General features: G+C 46.0%; 1 protein-coding gene and 1 pseudogene across 2 annotated transcripts in view; one reads left to right on the top strand and one right to left on the bottom strand.

Annotated features, from left to right (window-relative positions):
* PLXNA4 (plexin A4) overlaps positions 1 to 19782 on the bottom strand; it is a 418764-nt gene that overhangs the window by 186906 nt on the left and 212076 nt on the right. The window lies entirely within an intron of this gene.
* Positions 8189 to 8297, top strand: LOC112478758 (annotated as a pseudogene).

The following is a 19782-nucleotide window of genomic DNA, read 5'->3' as shown; positions in this document are numbered from 1 at the left end:
AGCAGTCAAGAAGCAGAGATGCATTCTTAATGGGCGCAGCCGAGAGAGGCATGAAGATGGATATGGGAGGCTCTCCTGGCCCCAGTCCCTGAACCTGCCAACCGGGGCTAGGGGAGGAGCCACCTTCCCCTCACCCATCTACACACACACACACACACACACGCACACACACACACACACGCACACACACACACGCCTCACCTTTGCCAAGGACAGAGTGCTTGCCTCTGCCCAGGGTCATCGAGGCCTGTAACCTCCCTCACTGCTCCCAGCCTTCACCCCCTCCTGCTCAGAGTCACATCCCTGGATGTCACAAGATGCACTGATCTGCTGCTCAGGGACCCGGGCCATCCATGTCTGAGCCTTGCACACAACACTCCCCAGCAAAGGTGAGAGCATTTCTCACAATTGCCTTTCCCAGATCCTGTGGTTATGGAGAGTTGTCAGGAGCAATTTTCTATTAGAGCCGAGTGAATTGCTCACTCAGCCATTAAATCTAATAATAACAATGATAGAAGTAATAACCTCAAGTTTACAGTATCTCTCTCATCATAATAATGCCTGGCCATTGCTCTCAGGCTTTCCGTCCATGCCTCCTCTTCAGGGGTCTCAAAGCACCAGCTCGCCATCCCACCTGCTCAGGCACCAATGTTGGAAGAGGGGTGGCAGAACCAGGAGTTGGCCTGCTTGCCTCAAGCCTTGGGTGTGCTGCCTGAATGGCAGTGAGGGTCCCAGGGGGTCAGGGCTGTTGATCCTGGTCTCCCCTTTCTCCAGAAGGAGCAGCGCCCCTGGAACCAGCAGTGACAGTTGAGGATCTGGGGAAAGTGGAAGGAATACTTGGGTGTCGAGAACTGGATTCTAGACCCCTGCTCAGCCACAAAATTCTGAGCGACCTTGGGCAAGGCAACGAACTTCAACGGGCCATGTGTATAGCTTCTCTGTAAATATACATAAATGATTTCAAATTCCCTTCAAGCACCCACATCTTATTAACAATGAGTTAACGGTTAATTAAGCGGACACTCCAAAAGCCTCTGGAATGCTGACTCTCCTTCCGCCTTCATGCCTATGAAAGGAGTGGGAGGAAACCACGTGTCCACCTTGGGCGTGGAAAAGATGTCACAGTGTTTTGCACATAACGCCGGAGACCTTCAGGCCGGGGAATGGACGACCTTTTTGCTTAAGCTGAAACTCGGGCTGACGCGGTGCGTGGGACCTAGCCTTTTCCTGTTCCGTTCCTGGGAGCATAGTCTGCTCTGAAATCCTGCGGCTTCTCTCCTCGGCACCCCCAGCCCCTGTCCTCTGTGACCCCTGGCCTTTGCGGCTGTGTTTGGAAGCAAGAGCATCTCCATCCCAATCTTGTTGAACCTGCGCAGAGGCCTCGTCCAAAGGCAGCTGTGATGACGTCAGGAAGGGAAGTCATCCATGGCAAAGGCGACTGGTTCTTATCTGAGGAGCTGGGATTTGGAATCCCTCAGTGGGATTACTTAATCAAGGATTATTACATGACAGGGGGTCAAATTTCTGTAACCAAGTAAGAAAAATGGCGCCAACGGGTGTTCAGACCTGGACGGGACAGAAGTACCTGCAGGAAGTGAGGGGCGTTCACGGAACCGGGATGAGCTGAACGGCAAAGGCGGGGCATCTCCTCCAGCGGGAACCTTTGCAGACAGAGAGGTTCTCATGGGCCCAGGGAGCTTGCAGGGGGCGGCGCTGGGCTAGCATCGCCTTTCCCTAGCTTTCTCGTTGAGACTTACAGTCAGGAACATGTTGCCACCCAGGACACATGTGCTCATAGACAACTGAAGGAAAAGTTCCATTTCTATGTGACGTGCATTCTGATCCTTTCTCATTTAAAAAAATAAAACACTGGTTACGACCCACTAAATTGCTTCCAGGACACATTAATGTGTCTCACGCCACAATTTAAAAGTCATTGGATTCGATTATCTCAAAAGGACATTACCGGTTTCCAATGTTGTGGTTTAAAACCAGGCAGGACAGATGTCCTGCTCGGCTACTTGTTCCCACATGACAGCCCCTTCCCTGGGCATGGCTGGCCGGGAGGTTGTGGGGAGGGGTCTCCACCACCAGCTTGTTACCGGGACTCCAGGCCTGATGCTAACTAGACAACATGTGTGCAGAGCGATGATGGGCTCCCCCAGATCCTCCCTGTCCTGCACCTGCTCCCAGCCCAGGGCTGGTGCTCTCCTGGATCCTCAGCACGGAGGAAGGAGAGGGAAGCTGGGAGGTGGGAAGCTAGCAACAAGCACCAGGCAACCGCGGGGTAACCGAGCAAAGGCGAGTGTCAGGGGAAGCTGCATGAGGAGAGGCGTCGGGGTCCCCCTCCCCAACTCCTCCATGGCTCCTGCTGCTAACAACCCCACTGGGACAGCAGGTGTGGCTGGAACAGCACAGGCTGCCTGATTGTGCCTGACTCAGCTGCCGGAGGACCATGGCCACTGTGGGGGTCTGCAAGGAGGCCTGGAGGGCGGAAATGCCGAGAGGTGAGAGTCAGGCTTGGGGGGCTTGACTGTCCGGGAGAGATCAGGTAGGAGAAAGCATCTCTCCACTTCAGTGAGAGGAATCAGCACAGCGAGCCGCTTCCCAGGGACCCTGTGGGGACATGCTTGTGAGACACCATCCAAAACTTTGCCACCGTCGGCACCTTGTCTCGTAAGTGCTGACAGTGGCACCTTTCAGGAGGACCCGTTGTTGGACCGGCACAGGACTCATGCCACTGTCAGCCCCTCTGTCCTTCCCCTTTCTTCCACACTGAGAGAACTTCACTCCCTCTCTGAGGTCTTGGAAGATTTAATTCTTCCCCGTTTATAAGGTGCTTTGGACATAGCCGTCTTTTGTACATATATTTAGCCACTATTGCTCCACTAATGAAATGCATTCGAATATTGTGATAATTTTATAACATCTGTAAATATTTTACGCTATGTAACATCTCTTTAATGGAATTCTGAGGCTCGGCGGAAAATATTTCCGTGGCAGAGAATGGAAAGCAGTCTTTTTATTTCTTTTTAAAGCCCAGAGAACAGTCTCACTGTTTCTATGTAAAAACAGGTAGATCTTTTGCTATGAATTGTTCCCTGGTGTTTTATGAGATTTGTGCTTACTTTAGAAAGTGATACCTTCGATTCTGTGGCCTGACTGCGAACAATGAGAAAATCAGGATTTAAGGACCACTCATTATATTAGGGCCAGAATCGGGTTTGGACTTTATTAAACCTGATGAGTAGCGTTGGTTGGGAGGGGGGAGGCTGAATCCCTTCTCCATCCATGTAGAGATGTTGGACTAGAGGAGAAATAATCTTCCTGATATTCCTCATACCCATCCCTTCAGACTCACTGTGCACGGGACATCAGTCTTGAATGGGGATATGATGGGTGGCTCTTATTAGAGTCTAATTTTCCAAGTATAAGATAAAACAGATTACGAAACACTGTAATAAAAAAATGCAGTACCGTCCATCATTTTTGTTGTTCTATTTACCCAGTTTTTCTATTAACCAGAATGCCTGCACATTTACATCGGCAGGTCAATGTTTGGGGAGATTACTCTAAGTACTGTAAAAATCTTGGCTGCTTCCAAATAATTCTTAAAAATACATTATATTCAGCATAGTTTTATTGTGAAAACAAACAGGTTGCTTTTTAGTCTTTTGAAAATCCATCACCCCTTGCCCTAAATCTGTGCTTCAGTGGCTCACAATACTTATTCCCTAAGCATGGTCCTCATAAACGAGCGGCTCTCTCCAGCATCCTTCACAGTGACCATGAGCTTTATCAGAAGTTAGGACTGGAAACGATAAACAATAAGAATATTTTGAGTCTGAAGGGAGAACACGAAATAACTAGTGTTCCCATTTTCTATAATCAGGGGGTTGGTTTAGCGACTGTTGCTATCGCCAAAATCTAATTATTCTATGATGCTATGACTCACTCAGGAGCCTCCTTCAGCGGACATACATTCCCAAGTCCCACCCTCCTCTCCTCACTGCCCCAAAGCATTTAATTCTTCTTAAATGAGTCAGCTTTGTTGGGTGGTTTACAAACGCTTTCATTCTGGGGCTTCCTGAGCCAAAATAGAAAGTTTTTTCTTTTCTTTTCTTTTCTTTCCTTTTTTTTCTTAAGCGTTAAAGCCTATATTAAATTGATGAGTCCTGACATTATCCATGTAATGATGAGTTTCAACTCAGGAAAACAAAGATATCATTGTTTGTCCTCTCGCCCAGACCATCAGAGAACATGAACTCGTGGCATCTCAATGCTCTCAGAGCTCTTATAAGGCAGACTGGGGCAAGGAAGCTGCCAGAAAACAAGCTCCCAATGATGAGATACTAATTAATGGAGGCATAAAAGCTGGCCCAAGCATCTGAATTTGTCAGTCTTCGCTCTATCTGTTTAGTCGCCTTCTCTCAAGACTTTTTTCGCATTCCGGGAGGGGAGCAGGGGCTTCCTGGTGGCACGTTCCACCCCGCACATGCCGCTTGGCAAGACCAGTGGGACTTGCTGGGCTCCTGTCTGCTGAGAATGAAGGAGCCACCACTCGAGAGATAACAGCCTCCCAGCCCGGGGAACAAGATGCCAGGCCTTGGAGGAATGATAGCAGGACTGACATATTCTTTGTCATCTGCTTGCCCTACCATTGGTGGCAGGATCCAAGGACCCAGCTGAGAAGAATAACAAGGAAAGCCATGTTCTTGTGGAAATAGCTTCTGCTCTCCAAGTATTCTAGTCCACCAACTCTGTTTCAGATTTAAGATTTAATTAGCTTCATTAGTAGCATAAATAAGAATGCTAATAGCTTTGCCTCACTCAGAGTGACTGGCGGCACACCTCCCAACGAGCTCACGGGTTTCAGTCACGCTCAGGCCCAAGCTATTCAACATGGAATCGATCCAGACAACATCGGTTTTTGTTGTGGATTTTCCAGAATCGTCCTTTCAAAGCTCTCAGATTGTATGTCCTGATTTGGGGGTTCAAAAATCATGGGTGCTATTATTTGTGTATTCTTAATCCCTTCCCACTGGGTACTCAGTCTGATCTAAAAATCCCAGCTGCTCTGACTTCCTCTCGCCCCCAGAGATATTCTGGAACAGGCGAAAAAGCAAGAAGAGGAAGGGACGCTCACTGAGCACCTACTATGTTCCAGGTGCTCGCCTCCCAGGAACCTCAGAGGGTGGACATTACCATCTCCCACTTTAGAGATGAAGAAATCGAGGTCAGAGACGAAGGAGCTGCTGACAAAGCTGGGAACCGAGCATAGAACATTCGGACCACACAGCTCTCTTCACCAAAACATGCTGCTTTTCAGCAAAACGGTTGAGCGCCTGGTTGTTTTCTTGTTATTCTGTAATGTTCCTCTCGGATTCTCTGACCAAAATATATACTCGGGGAGGGCAGGAGCAGCCAAGCCTCTGCTGACTAATTAAGTAATTCTTGTAGTTACAAAAGTTAAAAGTCAATTAGAGCAGCCACTCTGCTCCTGTGTGGACTGTTTCTGATCACTGCTAGCTTCCCGCTCTGACTCGCTCCCATCACACCCGGGAAATTTGGGACATGGAGCCAACAAACGCTGCCTCTCTCAATCCACTCTGCTGTTGTAATAACAAACCATAAAATTAACTAAATTTCACCGCGGTGTAATGTGCCGCATAAAAGCAGTGGCAATGTGTCTGTGGGGCAAGGGAACATTCATTGAAATCAGTTGCTCTTTATTGCATTGCCAACATTCAACGACTCCTCTCCCATAAAGGCAGGGAGAATGGCACAAGCAAAAATAGAATGGTCACTTGCAAATGTGCTACACATATCTGTCCACATAGGCAGGCATGGGTGACGTGGAAATAAAGATCGACAAGGGCCATGTGTGCCTGTTCACGCACACATACACAGACACGTCCCATGTCTACACATGTCCCCTGGCTGCGGGAGCACACACAATTGTGCACATGAATACCCAAATGCGTGTGCAGAACTACACAGCTGGAACAGGGCACATATACCCGCGATGTGTGCATACAAACTCTCTCGACACGTGTGCAAATGGACAGTCGTATGGAGAGGGATGTGTTTCATTCTCTTTTCATATAAATGTCACCAGTAACCACCTGGCAGAATTCAGCAATCGACCGCACCCCGGTAGTAGCAAGTTCAGCCCATTTCCAAATAACAAGGTTTAAAAGCTGGAACACTCTTTTCCTGACCTATTGCTAAGAACAAACAGCCAAGGTAGATAGCTTCAATGATTTCCACAGGCTTGGCTTGATTCAAAATGACACAACCAGCGGGATCTGAGGCTCTGCTTAACACATATTTCCAGGCTGGGTAAACGTGCCCTGCTCACTAACAGGGCTTCTCTTGCACTTTGGGAAAAAAACGGGTGTGTGAGGACAGAAAGCCACTCACAGCAGTCGAGTGAGTCTGCAGCTGAATGACTCTGCCTTTGCACAGTCCACAGAGCCAGGAAGTTCTCCTGACTGTCTGCCCTAAGTCCTTTCTCAAGCAATTAAGTCCATTTCCTCTCATGGTGAGAGAAAACAGCTACTCATAACACTCTTTATGTATATGCTGTACAAACCTATAAATTCACCCCTCAGATGGCAAGGTCCTCTCTGAAATTCACTGACATGTTCATCCTCTACCCGTCTCAGAGTCCCCACTGCATACTGCGGTGAGGGGAAGTTCTGAAGACTTTCGATTTCTGCAAGGACTGCTGGATCCAAGGCTACCGTGCGCCTCGCTAAGAGCGCTGGACTAGGAGTCAGGAGAGCTGGTTCCTTGCCAGTTCTGCCGCCGACACAGAAACTTTGATTCAAATTTCTCTTGGCCTCTAAATGAGGCGGCGACACTTTCATAGGTCAGTGAGGCCTCCCTCCAAACTCTATGATCCCAAGATGTTTTGAAATCCACTGGCAAGAGGCAAGTGCCAATCTTGTTTTTATGGAAAACGGCATAAAAAAAGAGAAAGAATACCTCTGAGGTTGTCAAAGATAGCCAGCTATTATGTCTGATGAAATGTAATTGGTAAGAAGGTGTTCTCCACACTTTAAGGACAAATTGTCTTAGAAATGCCGCTGGTGCGGTAATTACTCAGATATTTACATATTGATTACCGTCTTCCTCCTCCTTCGCATAACATGAGGATGTCCTATAGACAGCCAGATAGCCTTCTAGTCTAGCCGCAGAATGTCTAATAATGCTCAGAATTCGACAAATAATTACTTAGTGACCACATTGTAAATACTGAAGTACGGGATGTGGTTTGGCTCTGGGGGGACAACACTGAACAAGGCACAGATCTGACCTCAGATAATAACTGTGGGATCTGATGACCCCAACTGTTCACTTCATTCATCTGGCACTTAGGTCTCATTCTCTGGACAAGAAAATAGTCCTTTTCTTCCCCCAGGAAGACAAATGTCTGGGCCCCAACAGCATCCCATGGATGTTGGGCTATCCGCATGGCAAATGACAGAAGAAGGATGGCTCACATCTCTGCTGGCAAGATGGCGTGGACCACCCACCACTGTTCTCCAGGCCAAGCCCCTTCAGAGGATGTGATGGCTGAAGAGGAGGAATGGGAGCCTACAGATCCTTCTGCGATGAGATGTAGCTTATTCTGGAATGCTGAGAAGCCCAGGAAAGAGAAGGACCGCACATGGACTCTGTTCTGGTTCAGGTGATTGATTATTCAGTGATCGATTACCTTGTATTAGGTAAATACAGGGTAAGTGGCATCTTTATCACATTCGGAACAGACAAACTGAGACCCAGTGAAATAAAATGATTAACACCTAGAATCACAGAATGTTAGAGCTGAATCAAATGTCAGACATCTTCTATCTGTCAACCCTTATCCCATATTTGTAAGTGAAAATTTTGAGGCCACGTATGTGATGAGTTCTCTATTGTTCTGTCTCCAAAATGACATGTCCTACCACACCACGCCAGTGAAAAACATACAAAATTTATCTCATGAAATGATCTGTCAACCGAATCCTAAATTTTATATCAATTCTCAGTCGTATACTCCGTAGATCAATTTTCCATGTTTTATCCCACGAAAAGATTTGTTTAAATAAAACCACTGGGATGTCGTTCCATGATGTAGCGGTTAGCACGCCTGCTTTACATGCAGAAGGTCCTGGGTTTGCGCCCCAGTGGAGCCATGGTCTACGGCCATGCCACCCTGAATAAGCCTGATCTTGGAAGCTAAGCAGGGTCGGGCCTGGTTAGTACTTGGATGGGAGACCACCTAGGAAGACCAGGTGCTGTAGGCATAAATAATAATAAATAATAAAATAAATAAATAAATAAAACCGCTGAACTAGAGATTCTTTCCATTCTTCCTTTCTCAAATATAGTGTATATAACACATGCAAGGCATTGGTAAAAAAGGAAAAAGTGTTCCATTTTTTGAAAAGTAGCAGTTATGAATGTATTTGCTTACATATAAATAAATAAACCTTAATGACACAATTTTTCTCTCCACCTTCTTCCCCTCCCCCCCACCTTGGATACAATAATTAGAATTGATTAGACTTGAGTTTTTCTTTTCAGGTTGGGGCAGAATACTCAAAGGCCCTCACACTTGGTTTAGATGCCGAATTACGAACAGTGCTGACATTCAAGACTTATTGCAACAAGACTACAGAAGACTGGATTTTCACTGGAAGCTTCTTTGAAAATATTGACAAGTTCCTCTAAAAGATTCTTAACTGAAAGAACCTAGCATAGAAGTTGAAGCTAACACTGAAGATTTTTTTCCCACCAAAGACACTGTAACGTACATACACATCATATATGATAAATAATACAGACTTGGACTAGAAATACTCAGCTTTCCTGCCTGGCTTAGGCAGGGAAATGACGATAAAGTGGAATTCTGAATGCTGCAGATCTCAAGTGGATTTCTTCACTCTCTAGGTCTTGTCTACTACTTTTACTTTTGACCACACAGTGAGTCTGTGGTAAAGCTAAGTTTGAGAATTCAGTGGCATCCACTCAGAGCCCTTAGTGGCCTGGTTGAACTTAAAGGGTTGAGTATTCAAGGAAAATCATACCACACACTTCTCTCACCCCTCTTAAGTTAAAATTGAATGAAAATGAACTTCATGGACTTGGTTGAAGGGAATTGAGGGGAAGGAGAAACTAAGATGAGGAACATGCATGAAAAAAGCAGAGGGCATCGTTGCTAGGCAACCAGCCCCAGTCCACCAGAGAGGGACCACATGTAAATGAGCCTCAAATCGTTCTGAGCATCAGCTGGTGGGTTCTCCAGGCTCTTCTTCACCCTCTGCCTCCCCACCGCTGTCCTCACCACAGATGAGCTATAGATTTACTGTGCCCCAAGGACAGTTCTGCTCTATGGGGAGAAGCAGGAAAGAGAGGCATAAAGAAGAACAGGAGGAAGCCAAAGAGATGGGAAAACACACAAAAGAATCAAGAAATTGAAAACTAAAGATCTCTTCCACAGCATCATTCCTTAATTAGGTCCAGCTTTCTGCCTAGGTTCTTAACTCACAGCAGTGACACACAGACAGCGAGATCCAGTGTTGGAGGAAGTTGTACAACCTTTCGAGAAGCGTGGGGATAAGTCTGTGCGAAGGGCAAGGAAGCGGGTTTCTGAGTGTTGGGCGTAAGTTGTTTTTGGAACGTGTCGCATATTTTCTCAGCAGTTTTGCCTCTTTACCTTCACTTCTTAATTCCCCACATGTGGCTCTTTGAAGACAGAGAGTTCATATTGGGTGGGGACTGAGCCCCAGCCGAGACCCCTCCACTGAGACAAGGACCGTTAAGAGCTGGGAGGACTCATGTCCTTTAGCGGCACTGAATTATATCTGAGCACAATTGGGCATTTATTTACCAGCACTGAACAAATTACTAAGACGAAAAGGAAATGATAGCAACGTGAATCTTTCTCCAACTGGGCCTTGGGTCATCCAGCCTTTAACGTACCACGTCTCATCTAATCTGAGGCACCAACTGCATGGTACACTGTAATTTTGTGTACTACTAAGGAAGGAAAAAATGCTGGCAATTAACTAAGACAACACATTGTTGATAGAAGCATTCAGTTCAGAGACGTTGAAATGGGAGGGAAAATGTGTGTCTTGGGGTTATTAAATTACAGAAAAATCTAAATCGCTTAAGATGGCATTCAAGCCCTTCCCAGAGTGGCCCCTGTCAACTTTTCCAGCCTCACACCCTGACCCTCCTCCACGGACCAGAGTTTCAGCCAGACCTGGTTCTCCTTTGTCGGCCCACTCGCCCTTTCTTGGTTCTGGGCCTGGGCTGATGCTGCTCCTTTCTCGTAGAAGACAGTCCCTGGCCCCAGCCTCCCCTCTGTGCCTGTGCTGGTCCCCACGCTTCGATTCATCCTCACTCTGGCCCTTACTCTGTCCCTTTGGAGCGCAGTTCTGGGTATTTCAGAGTTTGGTTTTCTCTCTAGGTTATGAGCTCCTTGAGGGAGATAAACTAACCAATAGTTAACATTTATTGAGTTTTCACTCTGTGCCAGATAATATAAGCGTATGCTGCATACATTTCATATGCAAGTGGGTACTAATGTCGTCTAATGAGGGAAATAAGATATAGATATAGCAACTTTGCCAAATTCGCACAGGCTATTGACTAAGTACATTATTGAGTCAAAATGAAATTCAAACCCAGGTCTGGGTGACACCACTGTCCCATTTTTAATCATTCTGGATCTCAGTGGCCTAAGCACCAGCATTACGGGGGGCATGAAGTGAACCTTCAGTAAATGCATGTAACATGAATCGATCCATCTGGATTTTCCCTTTGGTATCGATATGGCTTTGTGGAGACCATCGAGTCTTGCTGTTTCTTATTATTCCTCTTCCCTATAATATCAGAAAAATCGTTCCTGTTGTTAGAGAATTTATGATTATAGATAACACAAAGCCTTTAAGACATTACTGAAAACTCAAGAAAAAGGCAACTTGATAAGAATAATAACATTGACTAAATGTATGAATAACAATGTCAATAATAACAATAGAACTCACGAGCCATAGTAATATACTCAGGCAAATAAAGGTTCCGTGAATATAATGAGTTACAAACAGATTCATCTCCACTATAAAATGAGAAGCTTCTGTGATTGTTGTTATTGTTATAAATTAAGCTGGGCTTTAAAATATCATCCTATAGACAACGGTGAGTTTTAATAAATTCGAAAGCACAACCCAAAGCCAGAGTCCTGTTTCTCTGGCTCAGGAATGTTTGTGGATGTAGATGTGAGGCCAGCGTTCCTGCTGGTCACCTCACGGGCCAGAGTGTAGGTGACCTCTGACTTTTGTAAGTTGGCTTAAGGAGAAGGAAGCCTGGTTGAGCCGTGTTTTCCCTCAGAAGATGTTTATGAGAGGACCGAGGGACACTAGTATCTGGCAGAAGTGTAAGTGACACTATTACCTGGGCAAAGGTAAGGAGAACAGTATTCAAAGTTCTAGGGTTGAAGGTCCATTTAAAAGAGTAAGATTATCTTTAGGTTTAGAAAAACATACTACAAAAAGTAGAAAGAAAGCTACTTTGATATGATAAAGAGTAGACAGAGAAGTCCTTTGTTTAACAAATTTAATTATAGTAAAATCCACATATAAATTGTATTGCCTAACTACTTTTAAGCACACAGTTCAGTAGTATCAAGAGCATTCATATTATTGTGTAACCATTGGCACCATCCATCTCCAGAACTCTGCTTCTTGCAAAACTGAAACTATATCCATTAAACAATAACTCTCTGTTCCTCCCTCCTCCCAGATCCTGGCAGCTACCCTTCTACTCTCTGTCTGGAAAGTCCTTTTTAAATGAACCATTTTATAATCATTATTGCATTGCTCTTTTAGGGAGCTTAAAGTCCTTTGAAAAGGGAAGAGTCATCCTTCCAGAGTCCTCTGGCTTTAGCGGGAGTCACCGGTGTGAGAACAAGTGGGAAACTGAGGCTTGCCTTAGAACACACGATGGACAGGTGAAGTGCGCAGTTGTCACCCTATTTCCCTCCCACCCAGAACCCCCATAACACCCACTGCCAATGTGACTACGGTGTCTCGTCAAGACAATACAAGTGCAGTTGTCGCCTGGAGGCAAAAGAACAAATTACAGGCCTTCTTCAAAGTACCTGTCCTTTCACCGGAAATGAGTGCATCTCAACAGCATCCAGAGCACGTAAGGCATGCCGTCGATGGGTTACAGGTATGTCAAGATGCAGGTATTTCCCCTGGGGAGGCCATTGTCTGCCCCCTCGTGTAGCCTCAGTGTGCCCCACACAAATGATCACTTCCTATGATGCCATGATGGGATGAAGGACTGTTGAAGTACAGATCTTCCCGTCTTACAAGACAAAACGTTCACAAGAACTCTGAGCTCTCTGTGGGAACGGGGAGGCCAGTGCAATAAAGGACTACCTGAGAGTGTCAGCTCCTGACGGGCAAAGACTGTGTGCTCTGCCTACTTTCCGCACTCAGAAACAGTCAGCACGAGCCCCTGCACAGGATGGCTAGGGTCCAGACACGCCCTTTCTCTCAGTGTTCATCTTTAGCTTTCTCCTTCCTCTTCTCTCCTTTATACTATTCCATTATCCACACAGTTGGTTTGATACAGATTCCCAGCAGCTGCTCATCAAAACCTCTTGTATGTCTATCTCTGTCCTCAAAGTGTTGTCATGTCACTTTCTGTATTACCACTTAATTATGTGTTAAGGAAGGGATGAGTTAGAAAGAACTTACTTTTCAATGGAACTAGGGGACAATAATATCTCCAAGGCATGCAGGCACCCTGTGTCTAAAGCCACAGCAATACCCACGACAGTGGGGAAAACCCCTTTCTAATGAGAGAGATGAGGAGCACCGTGGACTTGATGTGCTCTCCGGAGCATCTCACCCCAGTGTTCCCACTGGAAATTTGTACATAATAAATATTTCCTCCACCAGATCAGGTACCAGAAATTCTTAAACATTGATGAAATGAACAACCGGATAAATGCATACGTATATTTGGCTAGATCTTAGATCTTTTAGAGTAACCCCTTTTGGGGATGGGTGTAGATGTGAAAGCAGGAAATCCCACTGATAAGCAGAGTGTTTAAACCAATAATCAAGAAAACACAGGCATGAAAGTTTAGACTCTTTAACACATTAAGACCTGTTACTTTGTCTGACTAATGATTAGAGTTCTCAGAACACATACAAATATATGGCATTGGTTAACTAACTTCTCTGCTAAATCCAAATAAATCAACAACTCCAAAAAGCTTAACCTCGGTAAATTAACAGCTCCAAAATGTTTTTTGGATAATGGTGAACTATAATAATTTTTACATCCATAGGTGCTTGTTAAACATGCGTTAAACGTTAACACTTTGTTCTACCCAGTACATTGAGCTCTCTTGTAAAAAGACATGTTATTTATCATCTATGATTATAACAACTACCTAGTTTGCTATGAATCTCTGTCGAATAAATGAATGACTGTCAAGAAGAGCATCTGTCAATCTCATAGGGAAGGAAATGACATAATCCACACTTCCAACGCACATGAGTTCAGGTCAGTCTGCTGCTCTGGGAACTCCATGGAGTTGTGCCTTCTAAGTCTTCTGGGCTCGGCCAGCCAACCCCATTTGGAAACTTCCTTCCAATAACCATGACTACATTATGTCCTGGCAGGGTCTCACGGCCTCCAGTGTCTCACCCCAAGAGTAACTCTTCTGGCAGTGCCAGAACAGGCCCGGCCTCGCGAAAGAGCCCAGCTGGACCATAAATTGTACAGACAAAGATAAAGACACACATTTTCTCTTGGCTCAAAAGCCTTCGGCATGGCATATTACCCTCCCCTCTTCTAGGCCAGCGGGTGTTTACATGGCTTCCCCTTCCCTCCACTATTTCTCCTCTCCCACCCTGTTCCTTTCTCCTCTTTCCCCATCTGCTACACGAGCCAAAATGTTCCTATAATTCCTGGTCACTGGAGCTGCATATCATTTCGGAGCTGGTACAGCAGGCTATTTGTTGGGATGACCTTGAAATGACCCTCTCTCTGGGTCTGAGTCTCAGTGCTGGTTTAACCTTATTCCCACAGACAGCTGTGGGCTGATGAAAAGCACTCAAGTTGAAGTCGGCAGTCCAGACACTGCTGCTTGCTACCTGGGTGACTCTGGGCAAGTTATTTGATCTCTCTGAACCTTAGAAAATAATGCTAACCTCACAGGATGGTTGCAAGCACCAAATGAGATAACTCATAGCTTTAATTAAACTTAATACTTCCAGCATGCCTTGAAGGTTATAAAGTATCTTTACATCTTTGGATCGCCTAGAGAGGAGGCAGGTAGGCATTTTAACTCAGTATTTTTAGGGAAAAAAAATTAAAAACCAAAGTTCAAAAATATTTTGTGAGTTAGTCAAGTCAGTAATAGAAGAGGCAGGATGAAAATCCAGGTTGTCAGGTTTCCCAGCCAGTGCTAAATCCACCCCGCTCTCTGTAAAGCAAGTCCCGTGACTAGAAATTTTGTGGTAGGCCTGTCTTCTACACATGCCAGAATGTCCACACTGAAATCAAGAAACCTAGATTGTTTTCCACTTTTGGCCACTAGATTTCAACCTGTGTAATTTCTTGGACTCTCTGGGAAGACATGGCATCCTTCATTTACACTTTGTGCCTCAGTTTCCCTCCTCTGTCCACTGCAGCAAAAGCAAGTGCCTCTTCCCTATTGAAAGTGGTTAGGAGAATGTAAGGCACTGACCAAAGTCCTTTGAGATGCTCAGAGATCAGTTCTGGATGAATTACACACACACACACACACACACACACAGACTTTTCTAGAAATTTGAACCAGTCTAAGCTCCTGGAAGAAGTGCCCTTGCAGAGGTTCAGGAGATATTATTGATGAGCTGTCTATGTGGGGCCTTGAGTAAAATGGTGAGGAATTTTTGATGACAATATCAATAGGTGGTGAGATTTGCTCAGCAGTAGGAAGATGACATTAAATGAAGAGTCAGAGGAAGAAATAAAATCGCATCCCTCTGTGCCCTTGGAGACTATGATAAAATATAAATAACATGGTCCTGATTCTACTTTTTATTTTTCTGATTGCCACTTGGGATAATTAACTAACACAACAAACCAAATAGAAAACTTTGTGGATTCTTTGGAAACCTCCTCGCCCCCATCCTGATGAAATGACTTGGGTTAGGTAGCATCAAAACACTCAAAGAAGGGGAAAGAGAGGGCAAAGCTAGATCTTTCTTTTCTAGCCCAGAAAGGCTGCTGGGAAGAGCTCAAGGGCCGAAGCAGGGAGGGAAGCTGGGATGCGTCTCCATGACAACCACCCAGGCCCAAGGCCAGTTTCATCACCTGGAAACTCAGCTAGACGTGAACAGGGTATCTGTCGGGAAGTTCAGATTCTCCTAAGCATGAGCCCGTTTGCATGTGTGCATGTGTTTGTGGGTGAGTGTATGTGGTGGTTCGGGGGGGAAGGGGAACATAAAAATCAAGAAAGGGACTAGGAAACTGACGAAATCAGTGCCAGCTAAGTGAACAGGTACTTCTGGGAATGCTGCCCGTGAAAGAGCCATCCAAGATGTCCAGGCAGGAAATGCAGGGTTGATCAGAGAAAGAGAGGCAGTCTTAAGGTGTCCTGTTGAACCGGTCACCCAGGGGGACGGACGACGTGTGTTTGTAGAAGAGTCTGCATGCCACGTCTGAGGTCTGGGGGGAAGGCAGTTGTCAAGATCACAGCGAGGAGCACAGCCCAGACCCCATGCCGAACCCTAACTCTTGAGCAAGTGCTATCCTTGTCCCTGAGACTGGCTTTGCTTTATCCTTCCTCCCTTTTCCAGTCTTTCCAGATGGGATTTGACCCCCTGAGGCACTGCGATGCTATCGGATTTCCCCTGCAAAGAAGCATGGGCGCAAGACAGCCGGACACCATGATTTCAGTGTCTTCTGAGGCAGATGTGGGAGAAAGAATGAAAGGGAAGGAGGTGGGAGTTTCACTTGCCCTGCAGTTTTTCCTTTGGCTGATGCTGGAGAAGTGATTCATGGGGCAGGAGGCATCGGATACAAACCGGCCCTTCTCTCCCACCTGCACATAACTCAGCTGGAGAGATGAGGGAGGATGGGCCACAAGGCCTGGGTTCAAACCCTGGCACTGACACTTACTGTTTAACTTTACCCAGATAACCTCTTGGCCACAGTTTCCAAATCCTTAAAAACAATAACAATACCCACATTGGCCTAAGATGGTGCTAGCAGCCCCCCTCCAGCCTGTCGGAGGACACGGCTGACAAATCCATGCGTGTGAGAGTGAGTGGTGAGGGGATGCCCGCCTATTTTCTCATTCGAATGTTCCAGCTCGGTTTTCCAACCTTTTCCACAATATGATACATGCAGAAAAGTCATATTTGTAGCATATGCTGAGGTAAGCTGGGAGTCACAGAGGCAAGCGGAGGCCCCCCCACCCCGAGACTCTGGCTGTCCCAGGCCCCTCCTGATGGCTCCCAGAGCTGTGGGATCAGTACCTGGGTGCCCTGCAACCAAGAGAGAGAAAAGCAAGCCCAGGGCCAAAATATAGGCGTGTAGGGTGGGGGCCGTTTGGGAAAGGCCCTGACCCCTGGGGCCAAGAATATTCCGGGCACTTCCTGATTTAAGATTATCTGAACCAAACCTTGTGAGATAAGGCAGATAGGATCACCCTGATGCGCTCAGGACACTGGGGGCCATCTGTGGCCTTGCGGGGTGGAGGCAATCTTCCTTACATTTTCTGGCCAGTGTACTACGGGAAGAAGCTGGAATGACTGTGTGGAAGGTCCCGCTGGGCCTACCACAGACAGACATGGACAGGATGCCTAATGGGAGCAGCACCCCAAGTCGGGAAGCCTAATGGGAGCAGCACCCCAAGTCGGGGACAGTCCCTCTGTGACCCTAATGACACGTGGAAGGTCCCGCTGGGCCTACCACAGACAGACACGGACAGGATGCCTAATGGGAGCAGCACCCCAAGACGGGGACAGTCCCTCTGTGACCCTAATGACGCGCCGTCCAATATGCACTTGGGTTTGCACATCTGTGACGCAGGAGTAGCTAGCCAAGTTCTCAACCCTGAAAGATCAGCCAAGGACAATAACAGCCACGGCGAGACATCTATTAAAAGACCAAACATTTGAGCTTTACTTGTAAGATTTTTTTTTTTCTTCTTTAAAAAATAAGAGGGTTATTTAGCTCTCTTCTCTCCCTCTCTCTTAACAGCACCTTTCAACCCAGGAGCTGCCAAAGAAGTTATAAACCGGGGCTATGTATAGAAACCACATCACTCACTACTGAAATAGAGAGCAGCGACTCCCCCACACCATCCAGGGCGAGAAGAGAGCCGCTGAATCCAGGCGACACCGGGGCGGGGTGTGTGTGGCGGGCGGGAGGGGCGGGAGTGCGAGGTGGGGTGGAGAGGTCACCACAGCACTACTGGGGTGCACAGGGCCACCAAGGGTGGGCATGGCCAGGAACTGCAGTGCTTTTGTGATGGAACCGCCTCAGGGCATCTCATTCATGCTCCCGGCCTGCAGTTTATCATATGCGGAAGGGCCTTCGGGGACAGGAAATTTGATAAATCCCCATTCCAATGTTTCAGGACCCTGACAGCGAAGGAGCCCTAAGCCACAGGCTGCTTCCCACGGTTTGACGGCATTTTCCTTCGGATGGCCTGAGTGGAGCTGGGCAACAGCTGGTCATCATCCTCCACGTAATAACCCTTCTTATATCGAAGATCGTGATTATGTCACTCCTCACTTTGCTTCTCCTTGTTAAAGAAACTCCAATTTCTTTTTCTTGGAATCAAACGCCCTTCTTCTTTGTCCCAACTCAAAGTATCATCACCCTCTTTTCCTTTTAAAGTTATATTCTTTCTTCTGACTTTGTTGTAAAATTGGTGAAGTGTGTATAACTATCATTCCCATAAAAATGGAGGTACAAGCGTCAGGATTAGGGGAAGGAAAAGACACGTACTGTGTGCCTATCTTTGTAAGCTGCCTACTTCCCCTACATTCTCCCAGTTTTTATAACCCCTGGAGGTATCTCAACCTCAAACTCACACATTTGGAAACTGAGATTCAGAGAAATAAAGTTACCTATTCAACATTATCTGCTTAATAATCACCGTAGCTGAGGTTTGAATTCATCACTCACTGTTTATTAACTCGCAGACCAATTCAGTCAAAGAGTATATTAAATCCATTTAGGGAAATGTGACTCAAAGTTACCATGAGATACCACTTCACACCCACTGGGGTGGCTATAATAAAAGACAGCCAATAACAAGTATTGATGAAGATGTAGAGAAATGGAAACCTTCATCCATTGCTGGTGGGAATTTAAATAATACGGCCACTTTGGAAAACAATCTGACGGTTCCTCAAATGGTTTAGCATAGATTTATTATATTATACTAAAATTCCACTCTTAGGTATATGTCCAAGAGAAGTGAAAACTTAAGTCCATGTAAAAACCTGTACATAAATGTTCATAGCAGTATCACTCATAATACCCCAAAAGTGGAAACAAATATTCATCAAATGAGGAATGGACAAAATGTGTTACAGTCGTATAATGGAATATTACTCAGCAATAAAAATGGATGAAGTACTGACACATGCCACAACATGGATGAACCTTGAAAACACTATGCCGAAAGGAAGAAGCCGGTCACAAAGGGCCACACATTGTATGGTCGCATCTATATGAAGTGTCTGTAATAGGCAAATGTGTAGAGACTGAAAGTCTGGTGGCTTCCTATGTCTGGGAGGCATGGGGTTTGGGGAGGGTGATGGCTAAGGGTTGGGGGATTTCCTTTCAGAGTAATGAAAATGTTCCAAAATTGATTGCAGTAATAGCTGGACAACTCTGTAATTATATTAAATGTCATTGAATTGTCCACTTTAAATGGGTGAATTATATCTCATTAAAGTCATTAAAAAAAAAAAAGAGTATACTTAATCCCAAAGTCTGTTCTTTAAACGTTTAGGAATTCTTTGCTCTCCCAAGAATTGGACCAGAGTTCCATAAAACGGGTCCTTGGATCAATTTCGAGACTGGATTCATGAAACCTACCCATTGTTATCCATCTCATTGCCTGCAGTGGTGGGTGTGTGAGAATGGCCATTGGCTCCACTGCCCTGGTAGGGAGATGCCAGGCCCAGGAAGAAGGAAGTGATGAGGCCGCTCTCACCCAAAGGCGTATATCCAAGACACGTGCCTTGAGCAATCAATCCCACACCCACCTTCCCACAGCCCATCGAAGGCAGCAAAGCCAAATGCAGGTACCTATCCAAGCAAAGGACCCTGGACCTGGAGTCCTGGCCACTTGCACCAGGTCCCTCGGGTATCAAGAGCCAGGAGCCTTTTGGCCAGAAGCTCTGAGGGCAAAGAAGTGCCCACCTGCCCCTCACTTCTGCCTCGCTCTGTCACTCGACAGATCGCCAGAGAAAGAGAAAGAGGAGGCAAAGAAAGAAGGGAAGAAAAGAGCATGCAGAGACCAGTTGGAAAATAAAAGGGGGCCAATTCCCTCTTATTAAGCCTGTTATTAGGCTGTGAATCAAATTAAACCACAGGGCTTTCCACTTACAGAGTGCTATTTTAAGGCTTATTAGACTATATTAGGATTGGCATACATTTCCACTGACATAATATTGGCCTTTAATTGGATTTAAGGGCGAGGAGGCTGCTTTCAGCTGGAATAGGCCCCTGCAAGGAGAAACTTGG

Source organism: Pteropus alecto, unplaced genomic scaffold (genome assembly GCF_000325575.1).
Source record: "Pteropus alecto unplaced genomic scaffold, ASM32557v1 scaffold22, whole genome shotgun sequence".
NCBI classification, from domain to species: Eukaryota; Metazoa; Chordata; class Mammalia; order Chiroptera; family Pteropodidae; genus Pteropus; species Pteropus alecto.
This window is presented reverse-complemented; position numbering and strand designations above follow the sequence as displayed.